This window comes from Corapipo altera, unplaced genomic scaffold (genome assembly GCF_003945725.1).
Source record: "Corapipo altera isolate COAL_440 unplaced genomic scaffold, ASM394572v1 2, whole genome shotgun sequence".
Classification (NCBI taxonomy): Eukaryota; Metazoa; Chordata; class Aves; order Passeriformes; family Pipridae; genus Corapipo; species Corapipo altera.
In genome coordinates this window covers 4,406,145-4,430,694 of record NW_020884890.1, presented here as the reverse complement: position 1 = coordinate 4,430,694, position 24,550 = coordinate 4,406,145, and positions in this window count along the sequence as shown.

Here is a 24,550-nt window from a genome sequence, read left to right as displayed (position 1 = left end):
CAATTCTCTTGCCTCTCATGCTGATTAGTCCACATGCTCAGTCTTTCTCCCATTTAAAGTTGGAGAATTTCTGGAGTCAGTAGGTTATAAGTCAGTTATTTCAATCCTTTCCTGCCAGAATTGCCTTTAACCTAGTTGAGACTGATTTTAGCACAGTTACTAAGTTGCCTTTGTTAGCTTCTTCTTATGTTATGCCAAATGTCTTTGAGGTCCATCCACCACCAGTAGCATATCCTTCTTCCCAACCTCTGCTGTAAAACTGTAAGCCTAAACAAACTAAGGAAAACAATACATTTTCCCCCTCCCTTTGAGGTTGTGAGACCTGTTTTTCAATTTGTTGATAAGGCAAGACCCTGTTTCACAACCCAGTTCACCTTCTTTGTTAACTCTCTGGGTATATTACAAACTGTCTCTGACTCTTGAGGTACCAGGTGCTGCTGGGCTTAATTTCTGATTGTAGCCAGTTCAGCATGGTAAGACTGGACATATTCAGTAAGAACTTTTAAGATCACACATTTGTGGTTTATTGAAATTACATGAAATAGAAATTTGGAATTTCCATTCATAAATGTGCTTACTGCACTAGCACTAAATATTAAAAAAAAAGAAACAACGACCAATTGGTAATCAATTCAGCCCAGCTTTGCCATCAGTCAAGCTTAATTTCACCTGAGTGTCATCCAGTGCAGCCTGAGGAGCAAATCTTACCAAAGATCTGGTCCCTGCTTTGGGGAAGAGAGAGGAGCAAGCCCACTGACTTATCTGTAAGGTGATTGTATTCTCATCTTCTGCCATGGAGGATTTTCATATGCCAAAATTACACTTTTGGGAGAAGTGGAGATAAGACTGTAGTCAAACAATCTGTTGCTGCCATCGTAAAGAGTGAAGGGGTGGAGGTGGCCACTTTATGTGTAAATGATGGTTATTGAGGTAATATCTCTCTTTGAAGCTAAAGAGCAGGATCACAAAAACTGTGGGTCTTGCACCCTAGCACCTCAGTATCACTCCCTTTACCACAGGTCTGATTGCAGCAATAAGGGTTATCCTCTGCTTGGTAACCTATCACACCCATTAGCAGTAATCCCTTCACAGCATATCTCATGGCATATCTCACAGCTGTAGGCCTCATTCCTAGAGAGTAAAGGCATGTTAAGTGTCTATATGTTCATAAAAGGTTATGAAACAGAAAATTATATTTTCTATGTATATAATAGAAAAGGGAAAATGGGATTAAATTACAGGAAAAAGAAGTCCACATATTAGATGAACTGCCATAAAAAGCAGAAGAGTAAGGCAAGAGAGCAGATTCTCAGGAGACTCTAGACAGCTTTTATTGCTCAAGGTCTTTGAGAAAAAACTAGACAAATACTGGTCAAGGATGACACAGAATATTCTTTGAATATCAGATGAATCAGGGATAGAATAGACAGCTACCAAAGGCTGTCCCCACCTTATTCTTTGGGTTAACATACATTTCTTTTGTGATCCGCTGCAACTCTTCAGTCACATTCTAACATAAAATTTGATCTAGCCCACTATTTACCATTCTGAATATATACACATATGAGTATTCCTACCTCGTTGAAATATTTTTTACTTCCCTCTTTTTTAGTTTATTTTAAATAATTCCTTTAAATTGTGTCAACAGCATTGCGTATTTATAATCCCAGATTCTGGAGTTCTTACTAATTTGCCTAGCTCTCAGATATAAGAAATTCTTTATTTCATCTTTCAGGTCATATTTTTGCATGGTATTAGATCCAACAATATGATTCCTAGAGTATCCAAGGCAGATTGACTTCATACATCCTCTCAATTGGCACAGAAGTTGCAAATTACCCAGACTGAGCTGGGTGTCACTGTTTTAACCCTTGTGCCAGGGCCAGATGCTGCAGCTTTCCCTGCTCCAGCTTCAGTTCTGGGGTTAACAGAGGTGACACCTCTCTCCACTGCAGTCGCTGCGTGACAAACCGTAGCCCTTTGTGGACCTGAAGTCCCTGTGGGATGATAGGGGCCACTGCCAGGCTACAGCTGGTAACACAGGAGAAGTAACTGGAATGTGACAGGGAAACATAAATATAGCACCAGAGCCCAAGCAGAAAGAAAACATCAATGTCACACTTCTCTCAGCAGACACCTGCAGATGCTGACAAGTCACTGTGACCCCCTGTCTCCCATACTTCTTGAGAAGGGCTGAAGCATCAACCTTATGACCCAGAGGAACACTGGAAAGATAATTATAACATCAGAGAAAATGCACAGATATGAGAAAGACTTTAAAACAACCCCCACAATTTAACTGCATTATTAATGAGACTATGGCCTCTAACATGACTTTGAGTGTAACAACAAGACTTCAAATAATTTCAACTACTGCACATCTTCCCCAGATCATAAATATTTAAATTAAATCAAGCAGCAATAACACTTCAAAACTGAAAATCTTTTTCTGGATCACTTCCAGTACTATCACTACAAAATCGTGTGGTTTTTTTTTTTTTACATGCAGTTTTTCATGTTGTTGATAGGCAAGTGACAAACAAAAACCCAAAACATTGCTGGTTACCATGAAAAGTGCCAGCTGCCTTATGCATCAGGGAGTCCTAAACTTCAGAAATCTGTGACCACCTTTGACATTTTAACAGGTGAAACATCTACTGTAAATTTAATATTTTCCTTTCTTCTGTGTGTTTAAAGATAGATGTATGTCAGATGCTTGAATTCAGTCTGGACTGATAGAATACTGAGTACAGATCATAAGGTAAAATAAAAAATATTTTCCAGCTTATGATATCATTGCAATATTTATCTGAGGTTTAGTTTCATGCTACATGTTGCTTAAGCATACATCTAGTCCATATACATCACTTAAATGTGTTTGCATCCCCAGATACCTGTACAAAGATCTCCAACTCTATTTTAAACGCCCATGTAACAAATACCAGTGGATGAATGCTTCAGTAAAGAGCAATTCCCTTACCAAACCTTGATAGTCCTGTCTAGATATCCTAGACTCATAGAAGGATCCGAGTTAGAAGAGCCTTTGGAAGTTACTAGTGCAACATCTTGAATAAAGCAAGGTCAAATTTGAAGTTATGCCATTTTGTTCAAGGCTAGTTTAGTTTTATACATCTCTAGAGACAGAAAATTCACTGCTTCTCTCTGAAAACTGCTCCCATGTTTGTTCACATCCCTGTTGAAAATATTTTTTTCTTCAAATCTAATTAGATTTTCCCACACTGAAACTTCACTGTCTCTACTCCTCATGCTGTTCGTCTTTAAAAAAACCCTGAGTCTGTTTCTCCATACCCAGCCATGCTCTAGTGAGACCCCACCTCAAGTGCTGCATCCAGCTCCAGGGTCTCCAGCACAGGGAAGGACTGAGCTGTTGGAGCGAGTCCAGAGAAGGGCCATAAGGATCATTAGGGGGATGGAGCAATCTCCTATGAGGAAAGGCTGAAATAATTGGGATTTTCAGCCTAGGGAAGAGAATGCTTTGGGGTCATCTAATTGCAACCTTCCAGTACCTGAAGGGAGCCTGCAAGAAAGATGGAGAGGGACTTCTAATAAGATCATGTAGTGACAGAACAAGAGGGAATGGATTCAAACTGTAATAGAGTGGTTTTAGACTAGATACTAGGAGAAAACTTTTTACTCTGGGGGTGGTGAGACACTGGAACAGGTTTCCCAGACAAGTTGTTAATGCCCCATAAGTGTTTAAGGCCAGGGTGGATGGAGTTCTAAGCCACTTGACCTAATGAAAGGTGTACCTGCCCACAACAGGGGATGGGAAGTAGATGATCTTTAAGATCCCTTCCAACCCAGGCCATTCTAGGATTAAGTAACTGAACATGTAAATTGTTTCCCCTCCAAACATCATCTTTTTCAGGCTGAACTAACTCTGTTCTGAAGCCACACTTCATTCCTCTGAGCTCCAGCCCCTGATCATCTTGGCAGCAATCCTTGGAGCTTTCTCCAGACTTCCAATATCTTTCTTGCACTGCAAATCCCCAAACTAGACAGAACTGCAGACTTGGTCTTATACCCACCAGACAGATTTGAGTCAGCTTTGTTTTTATTAATGAAAACATACTTGTTTTATCTTCACCCCTGCATGAGTGCACTGATGGCTCATGTTGAACACGATGCTCGCCAGGAATCTGAGTCTTTTGCTGCAAAGCTGCTTTCTGCTCTTTTCAGTTTCTACCATCCCCTGCTGCTGCCTTATTCTATCCCAGATGCAAGACTTATACTTTCCTCTTCCTAACTTTATGGTATTTCTTTCTATCCATTTCTCCAGTTTGTTGAGTACCCTTTGAATAGCTTTCCTTCAAAATACTGATATTTTTTAACTAGATAAAGTACTTCACTGCCTTTATAGGAAATAATTAATTGATATTTACAATTAAAGGTCATACACATAGTGGGTACAAGCCTGTACTTAATTTTAGATCCTAATTCTACATTTCATTAAAAGTGTTGGTACATCACAAAGAAAAAGAGAAAGAAATATGCATTTGGGTCTGAAGAAGAAATCTATTCAAACTATGCTGCAGTTTTTAAGTCATGAAATAATCTGTAACAAGTCATCTCAAACGTTTTAAATTATGTGGGGGGTTTTTCAGTTAAAGTTTGTGATAGTGAAGAAGAATCTTCTTTGTTTTGAAAGTTTTCTGCAGATATGTTGTGTATTTTCTGCCTTTGGTTGGAGGTAATAAATTAACTCTGGGATAATCTACCAAACTGCCAAGTTCATTTCAAGTTTCTATGTACTTGTTGCATATTTTATATTTCACTAAAGTTTTACTCCCCTAAGAATATGGCTGGCCATCAATAGTAATCATCAGTCTCACCATGTCAAACATAATGAAAAAAGCAAAATAACACATAAAAAAGCTGATGCTAGTCATTCCTGTGTTCTACTTGTATAGAAACCATGAGTTCTTAGAGTGTAAGAAGTAAATCTGAATTTGGCAGAGGTTGGGTTTTTTTATTGTACTGTAGAATGACATCTGCCAAAACATGGCCCATGAAAAAGAATACTACAAGTGTAGGCTGCTAACCTGACAAAGTCATTTCAGTTATGACAGTGAACACCTTGGGAAACCTATTGTTCATCACTTTTTAAATCTTCTGCTACCAAACAAAATGCAGCTGCAAATCTAAAGTTTCTTGTTGAAAAAAAAAAAAAAAATGAAACTACATTAACTGTTTTCATTCCCTCACAGCATAAACTGGCTAGATAAGATCAAAAAGTACAAGCACTGCTGTGATAGTAAACATATACTGATTTCAATAAAGTCTGTAAACAAAATCAGAATTCTAATTATCTCCAGAGAAAAGATGCAATATTGTGGACAGAATGCTCTATTTGTGGCAATTTTGAATTGTAATAGAGAAGTTGGACTGTCTTTTTCTGCACTGGCATCACAAAAACTAAACACTATGTTGAACTGAATTCATCAGTGTTAGTTTTAAATCTTGAAATATAAAGCACCGTAGTAAGAGTGTTTCAATTGTTCTGACTTCTGCTGGGAAACAGTTTCTATGGAAGGCACTGGATTCTTGAGTGCACCACCTGTTACAAGAAGTCAAAAACGCGTATCTGAAGAACTTTCAGGGCATCAGGTTATAGGTGATTAGTAGCTGTGAACTACTTCGGATATTAAATGTCCGACAGCTTCTCTTTTAACAGCTATCTGATATTTGCTACAGGTTATTAAATAATCACAGAGCATTTAATATTAATGAAGACTATTATAGAAATAAAATAATGAGATATCTCTTTAAAATCTTTCATTGAATGTTTATGTGTTTTTGCTCAAAGCAATGTTTCTGGTTTGCAGAAAATCTTCACTGATAGTCATTACTTATCTAGTTCATAAACTTTCCAGTGTTATAAATTACCAATCTCTGATATCTTTGTTACTCGAAATAACAGAAGAATAAGGTCTTACAGGTATTTAACATAAAGTCCCACAATCACCCTCTAGAACTTTTGGAAGTTCTTTTTCTGTCTTTCTGTTACTCTCTTTTTTCTTGTACAGCTTGTAACTATAGACAAAATCTGTGGTTGATGCATTTTCAAAAACTTAACACATAAATAGAATATATATCTTTAGCAGATTATAGAGCTGCATTCAAAACACTTGCACTTCTTGCTTTTTCTTTTTTTACCCCATTACTCATTTTTCTACGCCTGTTAATCAGTTATTAAGTGGTTAAAACTACATTACCAAGTTTATAAATTCAAAACTGGACACATTTCAACACACTGAAAAATGCGTTTAACACAAAATCACAATATTTTGCATTAATGGATGAACAGATTGTATTTTGCAACACTTCCTTTCACCTCCTTTTTGTTCTTCCACAAGAATTAACAGACTTTGTAGAGATGATATAGAGGTGTGGTTGTAAAGGAAATGTACAGGTTTTTTTGGGTATAATTATACTATTTACAACTAAGGAGCCTGATTAACATATTCACTTCTCATATACATCGTAGCTTCTGTGATTTCCACTATCATTCCCATATAAGTCTAAAGGCATCTAACTCTGATTTAATTTACTACTGTTCAAAGTCTATTTATTAATGATATGCAACTAGAGATCATGCTGTTTTTACAATTACAGTCTCTGACCCAGATTTTGATACTTAGCTGTCTAAATAGGCAAATAAGTAGGCTTTTCAGGAACCTCTAGCCTTCATTTCAAGAGCAGTAAGGCTAATGAAAAACTAGTGGCATAATAAAAATGCCACTGAACGCTTGACTGCACTTTTAGATAGTTAACTACCTTATGAAATCAGGTTCATTCTTTTTGGCCTGTATTTCTCATCAGTATTGCACAGCATTATATTTTTTTTCCAGTTCTTATCTCATCAAAAGTCTAGCCTTCACGCATACAATTCAGGATGCAGCTACTGCGATCATAGCCACCTGTTTGTCCATAAACACTGTATAAGGGTTTGCTTAATATGTGAAAGTATCACATTCAATTCTCCTCGCTGCTTGATTCAGACAAGTAACATATCAGCCAAAACATGCTAAGACTTCTTTTTTTTTCTCATGATACTATAGCTGGAATATTTTCAGTCCTTTGTCTCAGGTTGCAGTACACAAAGGGGGGGCATGTTGGCCCGTTATCTTTAATATCTTTTAAGACTCCAGGCTCTGAGCTACGAGCTCACTGGAGGGGTTTTACTTTAAAAATATACAAGGCTCCAAAAATTTACCCCTCAAATTTTTTTAGAGGGGCCTTCAGTTCTTTTAATACTCTAAGAGAAAGTGCGAAGGAGAAGACACTGCACACATTTCTCAGAAGGTCAAAAATAACACACTTTTACTGGCAAACTTTAGAATATAAAGGAACCTGGTGAAAATTTAAGGGGTAACATTCAACTAAAATAAAGCACTTCACCAAGCATTGACTTAGCGCATGTTAACCCACACAACTCCACAAAATCCAACCCATCCAGTTTTAAGTTACACAAAATATTAAGAAAGGAGATTAGGAGAAAAAGTAAAGAGAGAGAGAGAGAAAAAGAGAGAATTATAGCTACCGCCCAGAGACCCGTGCAAGTCCAGCTTCTGTCCAGAAGGCAGGGTCCAAACAACATGGAGAGCACATGTTGCTGCTTTTATTTACTTTGGCCCCCCTATGGTCACACCCGCCCACCCCCAGGTGGGACTTCCAGTGTGCCAGCCAATCTGAGGCTGGGTTAAGGGCTCTGGTGTGTGGTGTGGACAGTGCTCCCAGCCTGCCCAAGGAGGCTCCAAGGGGCTGGGGTAAGGAACAGCGCCCACCTCACCCTCGTGAAATTTGACCTGTCCCTCCCCCCATCACCACCACCACACACACACTTGAGTTGGTCTGAATCAATAATTAATATAACTGAGACTGGATGTGGCACTTAGTGCCATGGTCTAGTAACCACGGCAGTGGTGGATCAAGGGTTGAACTTGATGATCTCAGAGGTCCCTTCCAACCCAGCTTATTCTATGATTCTATGATTCTATGATTCTATGATTCGATTCTATGGTAATAAGCCAGTGTCTCACATCTCTAGCAAGCACTACAGTCTTGATAAACTACAGAGTCAGTTCATGTGATATTGTCCATTGGTCTAATTAAAACTTCATAATACAATGCAAGGTAGAGTTACTCTAAAAGATGAGACTAAAAAAGAGAAGGAGTAACTCTTGCAATCATTCACATTATAAAAGAAACCACTTTTTAAGTCCTTGCCAAAATTTACATTCAATATTACATAAAAGAGGAGAGTGCAGGAATAACTATTAGGATAATATATTAGAAATAATTTTTTTTTTCAATATCTAAATGAGATAAACAGGGGGTTTCCAAAATGACTTCTTTTTTCTAGAAAAATAAATGCCTTACCAGAAGTTACTGCTCTTTTCAGTATAAACATGCACAATTATATAAGGACTTCTGAGATAATACCAAGAACATATGTGTAAAGTCAGATATGTTGGTTGTCTGGTGAAACCATTTCCCAAGTTGAGTTGACCTTGGATGGCTGCCTGAACAGTCATATAGCCACTCTCTCACTCCCCTTCTCAGCAAGATGGGAAAAAAAATAAGATGGGAAAGTTCATGGGTCAAGGTAATGACAGGAAGATCGCTCACCAATTGCCATCACAGGCAAAACATACTTGACTACAGGAAGATTATTTCAAAATTTGAAAAATATCACTTGGACTACTCCATTACAGGGCAGTAGCTGGTGGCTGTATGTGTTTCAAAATGTAAAGCACTATCATTTCCTCTAACCTTAAAAGGTGAAGTGTTGAGACTCAACCGAGTCTCAAGTATTGGTTTCTTACTTCTTAAAGTATACTAGATATTATCCTAGAAATTAAAGGGTTAAATTCTTAGCCATCCTCAGCATTAAGTGGTAGGAGAACTTTTTTTTCACACACAGATCAAATAATTGATTTTCATTAATATATTTTTTTCACTTCCTACTGTAATTCTGAAGTGTGAAAGCAGATAGGTGGAAGACAGGTTATTTCTAATGTCAAATGTTATTTTTTTCTTCTTTTTTTTTTCTTCCCAGTGATGTTTTAATGCAAAGTCCAGGAATGTATGGTTTTCCTTATGATATTTCAGTATTTCCTCATCTGGCCTGAAAAATCCAACAACATGGCCATTGTCTAAGCAAAAGTCATTCATTGATTAAGATGCTGCTTTTTATCAATTCTCTCTGAGCTGCATAACTCTTTCCCAAGGGCAGGATTCAGGAAACTTATAACCCTGTAATGTGTGGATATGGTTTTGGATCTAAAATTAAGGATGTGTTTATATAATATAATTCAGCCTTATTAAGGCATGTCTGATTTAACTTCAGCATATAAAACCAAGTACAGTACTACCATGGTAACATTCTCTCTAAGACCAGAAATAACTTAGATACATCTGCAGAGAAGTGTCTTGGATAATAAGCATGAGAGGGTATTGCCTAATCTGGAGCAGAGAGGCTGCTCAGAGTTACTACACCAGCTATGTTAACGGAGAAACTCCAGCTATGCTCTCTTCTTTCCCATGTGGCTGCTAAGAGATTCTCTTTGAGGCAGGTGATGGAAGAGAGAAGAAATTCAGTAGAGAAGATGAAGGCCTATCAGATCTTACATCCTTCTCTAAGATACATCACATGGCCATTTACTCATCAAGGGAGTTGCCCTCTGTTAGAGATTTCCTGCACTTCCTTATTTATTCAAGTTCACCAAGCAATATAATGAAAGAAGTTTATTCATGTTGGTTTGCTCTCTGACTCAGCTTATACATTAAATGGATGAGCACAAGGGATGGGAGAGCAGACATTACACTTGGAACCTATAGTATAAGTCCAGTGATGTTACAAGAAAATCTTTCCTCCTTAGATCTCTAACCCAATATTCAACACTCTTGATTTTTTAACAAGTTACATCAGATCAGGTTGAACACCAGCAAACTTATTCATCAAATATTACATTTTAAAAAATAAAGTTTATCACATTATTCTGATAGTATTCAATACACTTTATTTCAGGTGGGTAATGAGTGACTCATGGGGACTTGGACAAATACTTTCGGATTTATGAACAATGTGCATTTTTCTGGAAATATGGGAATAGTATAAGCCAGGTTAGAACAAATGTGAAAATTCAACACTGAAGCTTATGCAAAAAAATGAATAAATAACATGAGCGGACTGTTAGATGGATAAGAAAGTGGTTGGACAGTTATATCCAGAATGTAGTGGTCAATGGCTCAGAGTCCTGATAGACAACAGTGACAAAGTGGTGTCCCTTAGAGGTCCTTAATGGGACCAGTGTTATCTAATACCTGCATTAATGATATAGATGAAGGGAACAATTTCTGAACTCAGAAAATTTGCAGATGACACCAGTGGTGGTCTGCAAAACTAAACATGATTCCAGTATGGGGAATAACCGGAATATTTTATTGAATGCAAGAACACATTTTAAGGGCCTTGGGGCCTTGGGCTGGACACGTTAATGAGGGGGACAAGCTATGTTAATTAGGGAGTTACACCAGGTTTTACTGCAGTTTCCAAATAGTTAATTTTACTTCAAGCAGGATTACACAAGAGAAGAAAGGATTACAGGGGTTCAGACATAATAACATTCATCTCAAAAAGTCCTCTTTTAATTCTGCTGGTGCCAGGCTAAATCCCAGGGTTGTACATCAACAGGTCTTATGACAAGGCTACAGCTTCTTCAAATCATGGGATTCTTGTTAGCTCTTGTTACTCAAGGTTTATGTTTCAAATTGACCAAGTTCTTTTTTGCTGAGAGCTGGGTTTGGGCTGCTGCAGACACCAAGTTGATTGGTATGCTTGACACAATTGAGGGACCTAGACAAGCTCAAGTAGCGGGCCCACGGGAGACTTGTGAGGTTTAACAAGACCAAATGCAAGGTGCTGCACCAGTCACTGGTATCAATACAGACTGAGGGATCAACAGATCAAGAGCAGCCCTACTGAGAAGGACTTGGGGATGCTGGTTGATGAGAGACTGGACATGAGTCAGCAATGTGCACTCCTGGGCTGGGCTGCATTAAAAGAAGTGTGGCAAGGAGGATGAAAGAGGTGATTCTGACCCTCTACTCTACTGAGACCCCACCTGGAGTGCTGCATCCAGCTGTGGGGTTCCCAGCACAGGAAGGACATGGACCTGTTGGAACAAGCCCAGAGAAAGGCAACCAAGTTGATTATAGGGATGGAGCATCTCTCCTACAAGGAAAGACTGAAAGAATTGGGTTTGTTCAGCCTGGAGAAGAGAAAGCTTTGACATGATCTAATTGCAGCCTTCCAGTACCTGAAAGGAGCCTACAAGAAAGATAGAGAGACTATTTACAAGGTCATGTAGTGACAGGGTAAGGGGCAATGCCTTCAAACTGAAAGACAGTAGGTTTAGATTAGATATTAGGAAGAAATTCTTTACTCTGAGGATGGCGAGGCGCTGGAACAGGTTTCCCAGAGAAGCCATGGGTACCCCATCCCTATAAGTGTTCAAGGCCAGGTTGGATGGAGTTCTGAGCAAACCGATCGAGTGAAAGATGTTCCTGTCTATAGCAGGGCGGTTAGAACTAGATGATCTTTAAAGTCCCTTCCAACCAGGCCATTCTATGATTTTATGGTTAAATAAATGGTAAAAGGAAAATTCTGAAAATTAATAATCTATAAAACAAAACCATTCTAAATTAAATTTTGATAAAAAATAATTTTGTGAGATTTAATACTTTCATAAAACCATCTGAGTAAAGCTAAACAAATGCAAATTCTCTTACTCTCTGCTACAATATAAGCTGTGGAAAAATAATATTAGGACTTTGTTGGGATCACCATACGAAAGAAAACAAACAGGTGAGAAAATATTGAATGAAATCTGCTCAATTCAGAGCAAAAATTCTTGATTTTTTTGGTCAGTGTCAATGTCTGGACAAAAAATTGTGTAATAGTGTGGAGTTTTGGAATTAGTGGATTGAGTATGTTAGCTCTCAAGATATTCATGTATTAATTTACTTTATAGTATCGTAGGTTATGTGCAAGCATAAATTATTAAAAAATTATTTCCTGAAGGCATTAACTATTCAACCTACAGGAGCAAATTTAGTTACATAGGCATTCATCTTGTAGCAAAGTTCTTGTGCATTATAGAGCTGACTAAATGATGAAACTTCTTCATTAAGTCAATTTGAAAGCTATAGTTTATAATAAGGATAAAAATGCACATCAGGCTGGGTTTTTCAATGTGTGTACCCTGATACTTTTTCTTTATTAATTTATGTTTAACCCTATATCAGATCTTCTGAGGACCTCTCAGATGCAGATGTGCTCCTCTCTGTCTTGTTGCATGCTGCAGAACTTCTTTATTTAACCATGGCCACTGCAAAATACTCTTTACTCTCCCTTATACTGTCTTTCAAGATAGCTTGTTCACCATTTCTTGGAGCATGCAATTCTGCTGTTTAGATATATTCCCATGATGAAGAGGCCCAGCTCTTCATTCTACAGATTTGGTGTACCTAGAGATAGCAAATGCTTTATTGTCAAGTTGAAATCATCCTTTGATTCATGGAAAATTAAGAAAGCGCAAATTCAACCTGTTATTCATACTCAGGAAGAAATGAAAGAATTTTTAAGTTTCTTCATAAGAAAAATCAGCCTGAAAATCTTTATTTTAGAAACAGTTAACTTGTCAATATTTTCTTGATGTGACCTTTTCAGGAACTTTTTCCTTCTGAAATATAGTAGTTACAGTTGAAAGCTACCAACAGCAATTATCTAGTTGTGTGTTTCTGCATGTGTTGAATTTCAAGCTTAACTATGTGAAGATAACTGGTTCTTATGGAAGGATTATAATTGCTTCTTGCTTTGGATTTCTCCAAGAAGCCCATGCAGATTAAATCTTCTCCCTCTATCCACATGAAAAAATAAGAAAAAAGAAAGGTAAAACTGTATTTTCCTCACATGAATTCAAGTTAGATGAATAACTTAGATAATGATATTAAGCATTTCCTCACTTCTTTGGAACAGGATAAGTCACAATTATAAAAAAAAATTGACTATCTGGCTGAAATTAATTCAATATTTTCCCTTTAATTGGAAGTTTTTCTTTCTATGTAGTGTTTCACCCACTGAACTGTGTATTTCCTGATGATTTGCAGATTCACAGACTAATAAGCGAACTTGATACAAGTACTTCAGTAGATGTGTTTACAGCTCATTATTGTCTGATAAATGATATTCTCCATTTAGGAATGACTACACTCTTTGACTGTTATGATCCGATTATTAAAATTATTAGAGAGATGCCTCTGCCTGATTTAAGGTTCAATCAAAATCATATACCAAAGTCAACAATACAGATTTTTTTCTTTTAACAGTAAATGTGAGGTAGAGAGGGATAGAAAGAAATAGGGAAAAGAGAGAAGGGGGGAGAGAAAGAGAATGAGAGACAGATTAAGTAGAAAAAAGTGCAACTACTCTGTGGATTCTGCTGGCATCCCATTGGTCCTCTTCTGATCTTCTTGGTGGTGACAGTCCCAGTCCTCTCAAAGTGATGGTCAAGGTCTTGCCCACTGCCTTGGTCTGTCAGGGGTGGGTGGAAAATCCACAAAATGCAGAGTCCATTATATTATGGTTAGGCTACATGGAAATGCGCAGGTATGTCCCCTAGGGCAAGGAGTTATACACCGGATGATGTAATGCTGGATCACAGGACACTTCAGGGGTTTTTGTCACCTTCCAAGACATTACAGCTGCCTGTTATATCAGTACAGTTGAACCAATTATGGCCCACTATGGCCCATCAGCACACATGAATACCTCCAGGCTACCCATGAATGTCCTGGTACTTCAGAGGGGAGGCGAGTTATCACAGCTGAGTCACTTGCGTAAGGACAGAGAGATACTATCCCACTTTGCATGATTTGCATCTTTCCTTGACTTGTTCAACACCCAGCTTGTAGCCTGATTGTTTGAGCCTTGGTCAACACCCAGCTTGTAGCCTGATTGTTTGAGCCATTAACATTCCAGTCTCTCACACTTTTGGATACACTCTTCTTAGACTTGGGATAATTAGACGATAGTACTACCTTTATCTTATGTCAAGTTCCCTTCACAGTCCAAATTAGTAGGCATATTTGGAGAGAGGTGGGCTTTAGTGAGCAGTTGTTTCTTGGCACAGTTTTCTACAGTAGACAAAAGTCTTTCAGTGATTTTAATAATGTTTAAGCCATTAACCATTTCAGTCTCTCACACTGATCTCCAAAACCTTCCATCTAACTAAACATTGCATGGGGTTTTTTTGTATTTTCTTTTTTTTTCTTTTTGGAAAGACATGTTGCAAGCAGCAGGATTGAAAATAATGATTCTCACTTTCTCCAGAGATTCACTGCAGCATGTTCAGCATGTTTAACTAGCAAAGACCAGCAAAGATGTGGATGGTACCAGAAGTTCACAACTTCACAGCAACACGTCCTTCCTTATGTTGTTGCAACACGCAGCTGGATGACTGGATTGGGAAATGCAATCAATGTAAAAGATATCTGCCATCTTGCCTTTAAATGATGGGTAGAACAATAGTGATCTATTTTGCTACAGGAAGTTAAGATTTGAAATTTTAGAAATGCTAGAAACCATGGCAGTGGTAAAATTAATTTTGGTTTTATCTCTTTTAATAATGCCTGCATTGTGTCTGGAGTTTAATTTTCTTCCATTATTCATCAAATATGAACAGTTTGGTTGTGGTTGTAAGGATCATAGTATTGCCCCACCAGGATGTTTCCTTATTTATCTCAAAAGATAATTTTTAGAATGATTGGATGCTCAATGCTTGAGGTAGCTGCAATTTCCTGAATGAGATGTGGCTGCATTGTTAGAAACTGTCAGGATCAAAACTAATCTTGTAAAAGCTCTTAGCCCTTTTTGAATGTTCATTTATTTATATGGAAAACATATTACTGGTCCGAAGGGGGGATGGGGCCGTGACACAACACGGGTTCAGGAGACAAGGTAGGGTGCAGATGGAATGTTTCATTGAGGTGTGGACCAGATTTTTTATCAGTTCAGGTGGGGAAAGGGCCAGAACATGGGGTGGAGCATGAGACAGACAAACGGGGGAACAAATCAGAATAGGGGCACAGGCAAAAGGGGGAGGAATGTGGAAGGGGCGAATAGTAGCTGTCTTGTCTCTGCAGCTTCTTCATCCAATCAGAGAAGGGAGCGGGGAAGCAGAGAGCAGGCAAAGCTCATGGCAAGCCTGGGCAAGTCCAGGATGTGCACTGTGTAATGTGAATATAATGAAACCACATAATAACAGTAAAGTCCATATAATAAAGTCCTGTAAATTGCTGTACGTCTTTCTCCATGCCTGGAACCTTTCCCATCCTGAAACTTGTTCCTTCACATATTACTACAGAAATGTTGATAAGGAATCATCCTTAAAAGATAACAAAAAACTAAAATGCAAGACTTTTTTTTCCTGTTGCCTCAGCTTCCTGGTTCTGTCTTCACTGCCTATATTACTATTACAAGATAATACTGTAAAGAAGACAATCAGGTCCTATTTATTTAAATATAAGGAAGGCTTCTGAATTTCAAGGAAGCCTTTTGAATTTCCTTCTGAATTGCTCTTTATGGTGAGATAATCTTGCATGTTTTGGTTGACAAAATAACCATCTTTTAAAACTATTCAAAAGAAAAACAATCTTTCTTTTCAAACTGTATTTCTTTATGTCTGCAGTCTTATGTGGGAAAAATAATAATAAAAGCTTGCCAATCAGTTACGAAGTTATAAACACACCAAATATATACAGGTGAATTATGAAGAATGTGAAGGGGTGTTTGATCTTAATTCTTTTAAATGGGAATTCATGAAAGCATTTCACTGTACTTAAATTCTAAAGATATAGGTAACTTGATTGATATACTTCCCTGTTTCAAACAGGCACTTCTTGAGTACTTTGCTGAAATGAGTCCTAACAGCACAGCAAGTCACCAATGTCAGCACTGATGCTGATGAAACAATTGAGAATAAAGATGATTCAAAACATGAATCACATAGTATTTATGATCGAAAGTATGTTGCTCATCACAGCTAAGTTCTCTTGGTAGATTCATAAGCCGAAATAGAATGATGCTATATTTCTCTTTTATAGGTCCTTCAAACATTAAGGAAAACTCAGTGAGGAAAGATTATATTTACTGGATTTAATGCTGTTGATTCTGGGGCAAAACGCTCTTTGGAATTGACAGTCAAATAAAAAAGTGATTTCACAGTTCTTCACATAATTATTTTTAGATTACAACTGCCTCATAAAATTGTGCAAATAGTAAAAAGCCAACATAAAAGGCTTAAATAAACCATTAATGTTTCTCTTTTGCTTCAGAAAAAAGTACTGGAGAAGGAAAAAATAATCAGGGTTAATTTTTGTTACAGCCTAACTGAACTTCCTTACTTGTATGACATTACCAGTTCATGAGATATTTGAGCTACTAAAAAAAAATAAAGAAACAAAAATCCCAATAGGAAAAAAAAAAGAAAATCCACAAATGTATGACATACCTAGATTGAAAATAAAAAATTAAAATAATTATGTCTTATGAACACATAAAATGCTATATTCATGGCTAACACACAGACATGTCAAATAAACAGATTTAGGATCACATGTTTTATCAGGTAATAGCATATACAATATGGTCATATTGAAAATATTTCATCTTGAGATCCAGCATTAATAATTTATTCCAAAACTAAATATCCTATTATTGTGTGACAACTGAATGTTTGAGGTTTATATTAGATATTCAAATTTGGATAAATTTCATATTTAGCCAAGAAAGTGCTGTTTTTCCTCCATATACTCAAAGACAGAATGGCATACAGCATAAAAATATTTGAAAGAGTCCTTGGAGCAATATAAAAGTTTTCCATGGCAACAACATCTAAAAGATGATGAAACCCACACTGTAGTGTTGGTGCCTGAGGACATCCATTTTAAGATTATAACATGCTTAACTCTCATCAGTAGATGGAAACATGGCTCCTTGTGCAATCTAATATCAGCCAAATTTAGGGTCTACCCCAGAGCTCATTATCTGGGATGAATGGATAAATCTCATTTAACAATTTGAGAAGTTTACTTCCTCATACTTTCCCCAGAAAGTATAGTTTTAAAAGATGCATTTCCCAGTGGTGAAAGACTGTTACTTTTACAGTTGTCTGAGCATAAAAAGTGTTTTCTCATCTTTCAGAAAGGTTGAAATAATATAAATATAATTAGAAAATAGGAGTCCTAGAATTTTGCAGTAGTATGCTGAGGATTGACAAATCTGTTTCCTTGAAAAACAGTTATTCTTTAATAATAATCTCTTAAAATAAACAATTATACTTTTTGTATATTATGTTTTTTACTTCTTGAATTAAATACCACAGAATAAACTTCAAAGTTAGTTCCTGTGGAAAACTGTTAGTTCTTTATAGCAACTAGGAATAATTTTGTGCAGGGACTGCAGTGGGTATATTCATTCTGTTCATCTCAGCTACTTCAGACTAAGAGAGGAGATGAATTCCATGAAGAGATATAGAGATACCAGGGAGATGCAGAACATGTAAATACAATGTCATTTTGGAAGAGCCTCTCTCTCTTTCTGTGAACTATGTAGGTTATAAAGAGTAATTTGGACATATTTTCAACAGTTTTGTTGAAGCACAACAGATATGTTCTCTTCCCTTACCCTTTATTATAAATAGAATAATATCATCACTATTTGATTACTGAGACTATACATACATGTAAAGTATTTTAATAAACCAAGAGTCTCAAAATATCTTTTTTTATTCTTTTTATTAGAAAGCAAAGCTTATACAGGTTAGAAAAAACTCAGTGACATTTCATACTACGGTTCTGTAAAATCTGATGGAAAGTTTCATCAGTTTTTCTACATAACAAAATAAGATATTGTCCATTTTAGGACAGGACATCTTTTTTATTATCTTATTATTTTATTTGTTTTGCCTTATTTTGGTGTCCATTCACAAAGGCTGAATTCTAGACATTCAAATGGTGGTGATTTGGAAGCTATTCTTATATAGAGCTACATCAGTGAGTTGCTTGCATTTATCTTGACCTAAACGTGCTGCAGCTTGTGCAGAAGAACAAGACCTGAATAAGAATAAATTGCCATGTTCTCCCTATAATAAATTGCCTTTTTCTCACCATGCATATCAACTCTAGCTTGAAAAGATAATAATGAGGGGGCATAGTAGAAAGAATTTAATGCCTCCTTCTACTCTTTGAGTATTGTAGCGCACCTGTATATATCAGCAGCAGGGTATCTGTCCACCAGTGCAGTTCTTCTTTGATGTGATCACAGAATTACAGAGTCACAGAATATTCTGGGTTGGAAGGCACTCACAAGGATCACTGGGTCCGAGCTCTGCACAGGACCATCCCCAAGAGTCACATCATGTGCCTGAGGGTATTGTCCAAATGCTTCTTGAACTCTGTCAGGCTTGACACTGTGACCACTTCCATGGGGAGCCCGTTCCAGTGCCCAGCCACCCTCTAGGTGAAAAACCTTTTTCTCATATCTAATCTAAACTTCCTCTGACACAGCTTCAGGCTATTCCCTTGGATCCTGTCCTTGGTCACCACAGAGAAGAGGTCAGTGCCTGCTCCTCCTCTTCCCCTCACAAGGAAGCTGTAGACTGTGATAAGGTCCCGTCCCTCAGTCTCCTCTTCTCCAGGCTGAACAGAGTGACCTCAACCACTCCTCATACAGCTTCCCCTCAAGGCCCTTCATCATTTTCATTGCCCTCCTTTGGATGCTCTCTAATACCTGAATATCTTTCTTACATTGCGGTGCCCAAAACTCCACACAATATTCAAGGTGAGGCCACACTAGTGCAGAGCAGAGCGGGACAATCCCCTTTCTTGACTGACTGGCGATGCTTTGTCTGATGCCCCTCAGGACACGGTTGGCCCTCCTGGCTGCCAGGGCACTGCTGACTCATACCAACTTGCTGTTTACCAGGACTCCCAGGTCCCTTTCCATGGTACTGCTTTCCAGAATCTCACTCCCCATTCTGTACATACGTCCAGGGTTGCTTCATCCCAGGTTTAGAATCTGGCACTTTCCCTTGTTGAACTTCATGTGGTTGGTGATTGCCCAGTCTTCTAATTTGTCAAGGTCTCTCTCCAGGGCCTACCTGCCTTCGAGGGAGTGAACAGTTCCTCCCAGTTTTGTGTCATCTGCAAACTTTCTTAGTATCCCTTCCAGTCCGGTGTCCAAGTCACTTATGAAGATGTTGAAGAGCACAGGGCCTAAGATGGAGCCCTGTGGAACACCATTAGTGACACGTCGCCATTCTGATGTCACCCCATTCATTATTACCCTCTGTGCTTGACCTGTGAGCCAATTGCTAACCCACCACATGATGTGTTTATGACCCAAGTTGAACTTGAAAGTATTATTTAAAAAAAAAAAAAGAATTTGGAAGATGTACCAGAAAGCTAATCTCATGCATATGTCTAGGATGCCAGACACAAACCACTTCTTAAATGAGAAACCAGCTCACATTAACAAGGTTAAGCTATCTCCATGTAGTTACCTTACACGCAGTAAGTGAAAACATGGGGCAGTAACAAACTCTGGAAGTGAGAGGCTGATCATATTATTGCTCAAGAACCAGGGAGCATTAAAGAACATCAGTATGATGCCCTCTACTAATGTCCATTTATGATGTAGACCTCTTAAACAACCTTAAAATTATTGCTGTGTTTGGCCATATTAGTCATCCTTGTGAACCTAGAAGGAATACTTTTTGATGAAATTGTTATCCAGTAATGATTCACTTTTACTCCTTTCTCTTATGTCAGTTGGTTGAATGTCATGCAATTGCTATTCCTAATGATAGATTTTGATGAAGAAGTTACACTTAATAAAATCTATCTATTAGGAATAGCCAATTGCGTCTCCATGGAGTTCTACCGTTTATTTTCAATAAATTAATTAAAAATACTAAAAAGAATAGTTTTCCTATGTGCATCCCCACTCTCCTGTCAGCATTATAAAAATTTATACATGGAATTTCATAATTTCAAAATGCACCTAATTTAGAACTTCTTTTTGCCAGCATGACGGTTCCTGTGAAGGAGCAAGATTCAGGATGGGAGGGGTTCCAGGTATGGAGAAAGACATACAACAATTGACAGGACTTTATTATATGGACTTTACTGTTATTATGTGGTTTCAGATATGTGTATCACATTGTACCCACACTACACAGTGCACAGCCTGGGCATGCCCGGGCTCGCCATGAGCTTTGCCTGCTCCCTGCTTCCCTGCTCCCTTCTCTGATAGGCTGCAGAAGCTGCAGAGAGGAGATAGTTACCATTCACCCTTTCCTTCCCCAGTTCCTCTCACGTTCCTCCCCCTTTGCCTGTGTCCCTACCCCGATTTGTTCCCCCGTTTGTCTGTCTCATGCTCCACCCCATGTTCTAGCTCTTTGCCCTCCTGAACTCATAAAAATCCCATGCACACCTCAAGAAAGTGTTCCATCTATACCTCTACCTTGACTCCGGACCTGTCCGTGCTGTGTCACGGCCCCATCCCCCCCTTGGTCCGTGGCAGGTTCCCATCTGGCATTCAGCTGAGGGTTTTTTTCATTGTTGTTTTCAGCATGAATAAATAAACTAACAAATAACTTCCTGTTTTCTCAAAGACACTTAGAGAAAAACTTAGCAGTTCTTACAAAGATTATTAAGACTCTTGCCACAGAATTTGACATTTTAATCCCTGTGTAAGGATTATTTTATAAAAGAAACCCCAATTGCAGTTATTACTTTGGAAAAAGATGACCAGAAAGAAATTCAGTGAGCACTGCAAATACCCACGAACATTTCCAGTGCTGAAGGACTTAGAGGGTTAGTATGGCAGTTTCTTTTAGATAGTTAGATGACTGTACAACACTGCTGTTCTGCTGATGTGTAGTCACACTGACAGTGTAACAGTAAAAGTGCAGTCATCTCTTTGACTTGCTCTTTGAAGGATGAGAGACAATTATAGGAGGGCCTGAAAGATTTCATTACTGTAAGAGCACCTACTGCACTGACTCAGGAGAGGTAGCTGAATCTTTCTAACCTATCCATAGGACTGTACTATACCTCACTGGTGGAGCAGAGATACAATTACAGATACCAAGATCTGGATATAAGGTTTTAAGAGGGATATGTCAGTAAAAAAGTCTATTTTAAAAATTAGTCAATTTAAACCAAAACAAAACCTGATAAGTAGACAATATCCCTTTAATGGGAAACAGAAGCAGTATTCAAGCACAACTATTTCATTCTAAAAGTAATAAACGTGAGGAATAAGTTGTCAGGTAAACCCACTGAAGCACACACTATAAATGAATTTAAGAGACAGCTAGAAGTTTTTATAGAGCTAGAGGGGAAATTAAAGACAGTGACAAAGCAGTAAGGCTAGGCTGAACTAACATATAAAAGACAAGTTTTCCGGTTCTTCTCTCCAGCATTTCTTTATGTTCATTACAAAGTGTATCTGATACTTGTTATTTATGTTAGAGAAAGGCAGAAAAAAATGAAGCTGTTTCAAGTACATTATCCCAAAGGTCCAAGAAACTTCACCTTCACTTCACTTATGGGTAGAAAAAGTTAAAAAAAAAGTAATAAAGTTGAAACCTTGACTTTACCTAATTTGACATGCTATGAAGGTAACAGTGCATGAAGAAACACTGGTAGGTCATAGGGGAGAAAACAAAAAGGATATAGCTGATTTTACCTCTTTCACATTGTGTTGAGTCATATTTTGTGCATTAGTTTTTATTCTGCTGGATTGTAAGAGTCCTAGAACTGCATTAATAGTTCTTCCCACTAGCCTGATCCAGCCCTCATTGAAGTCAGAATGACTTATATATATGTATATATATATATATGTATATATATATATATATATATATAAAGCTATACATAGCAGGAATTTTCAAAGTATTTCATTTACCAGAACCAATTATGCAAAAGGTTTAGGAGCTTGTGCAGCTTCAATTTGATTACTTCTTTGCTTTTTATAAAATTTATTTTCTAGACTAAAAAAGTCTAAAAGTATTTCTGATTAGTACTTCTTTTTCCATTGTAAGGGGAAATAAAAAGGGAACTTAAAAAGTTAAACCTTGTCAGTTGTTCATGTCTCAAGCAACTCTAAAAAAAAGAGCTTTTCTTAACTGACAGTTTTGGGATTAGAATATAATAATAATTCCATACTCTTCAGGTTTTGCTGCTGAAATTTGACACCTACAATGATTTTGTGTGTTTAGGATTTATGTATCCACGCAAGTGATTGCTAGTGAAATGACTTACCTGTATATAGATATACAGATGGTAAAACCTGAGCACATGATTCTTAATACTTTTGATATGTCTGTCTCAAGCTTGCTGCCAATAAAATACATACATAAAAACCAGAATTTATGCCTATAGATATTTGCTCATATTTATTGTAACTCATATATTACATTCAGCAGTAAATGGTTTTGGCAATATACACAAATACTGTTTTTCCACATGGAATTAAAATCATATCTGTTGGACTGTTTTTGTTGAACACTGAAGTGAAGCATTCAGCAAAACATGTAAAACAAATTCATTGATAGAACTGAATGTTTGTATGTTTAATAAGCAGCAAAATTATACCTTAGCTTATAGACAGCAAGAAAACTAAAAAGGGAGGAAAATGTGAGCTCTGAATTTGAGTTTTTATCACCCAGATTCAATAGATTTGCTTTCAGTTCTATGGTCCAAAGCACAACATCTAAGAGCTGTAATAGTCATTTATAGCTGGGTATTGCACATCTTTAAACCTCATGATGCTACTTGATAGCTGTCTAACAGTATTTTGATGATAGAGTGTGATGCTGAAACTTAGGATGGCTTGAGATAGTGGCAGAAGGGTCTAAAATGTCAAGTGGGGATTGGCATAATTATGAGCCCTCCAAGCACTTCTGCAGATAATAAATTCACAGTGACAAGAAACGTGGAGATTGGCCTTTGGAGACTGCAATCCAGTCACTACAGTAAGAGTCTTCATCTTACTAGAGGATCTAACACAAAACAGGAATTACTAGCTGCTACTTTAACAAAAAGTAATGCTCCAAAGATTTAGATATTAATTACTCCAAAATTATAGCAAAATTATACAAAACTTTTTGGCAAATTGGTATACATTTCTTGTTCAGAGTTTAGCTTCAGGATATATTATCTGGTTTTTAGATTTTGGTGTTCTGAGTCTAGCTGATGGTGACCATTTAATTTTGTGAGATCATAAATATTTCACATTTCACCAGGAAAAGTGGCTATAGACTTATGTTTTCTCACTCAAAATCCTATTCTTGATAATTTTATTTTTTTCAGTGTACGTAAATAAACACACATTTTTGCATTGATAACACACCTCTTCAATAGAACACATATTTTAACCTGATTTTGAGAATATGTGCAAGACAAATATGGTGTTTCCAATTGTTTAAGCCACAATTTACAGGCAGCAAGATGAAAAAGAAACAGGGGAAGCAGTAAAGAACTCAGGTACTGGAGATATGTTTATCAGACTAATTCAAATGTATGAGACAGATCTGTCAAATTTAGTTCTTGATTAAAGTAGGTATTTTGTCTCAGCGGAAACCATCCCAAATCTCTGAAATAGAGGGAGAAATACACTTTACAGTACTGTAGTGATAACTATGAGAAGCTGAGAGGAGATACAAGCAGGTGGCTCTATGTTATCTCCAGAGAGTTGTTCAAATAATTTAAAATCTCCCTCAGGAGTTATTCTTCTTTGCTTCTGGCTGTGAAGGAAGCACCAGCCACATGCTAATGTCTAAGCTAAGGACCTGGAGTGAATCTAGACCTCAACATCCATCATGTGAAAGTATATTAGAACTTTGTCCAAATATTGTCTAAAATCTTCCTCAAATATGTGGAGATTCTTTTTTCACTTTGTTTGATGTTTTTTTGTTGATTTTTTTTTGGTTGGTTGGTTGGTGTTGTTTTGGCTTTGTTTTAGTTTGTTGGGCTTTTTTTCATGGAAAGGGTCTACATATTTGCTTTAAACAGAATTTGAGTGTTTAGTAAATGAGGTCATCTGAGGACTATGTTAACGTCTGAAAACCTGTGAAAGGACAGTTTAAGATCATAAAACAAAGATCTTAGAAAAAAATAATTCTTTAACAAAGCTCTTCTGGACATAAATAAATAGATTGTGACCACATGTTGCAGATTCTAGTTATGGGAAAAAATGTAATATACAGCCATATATATTTCTTATGCAGATGTGACCTTTAAATCAGTTGGTACTGCCCCTATTTAATGTTATTTCATCTCTATGGGTTCATCATTGTCTTTATATACAGGTTTCCCAAACATAAACACACATTATTTTGAAATCAAGCTTTCTTGACCATGTAAGATGCAATGTCACTGTCTTCATAGGTATAAA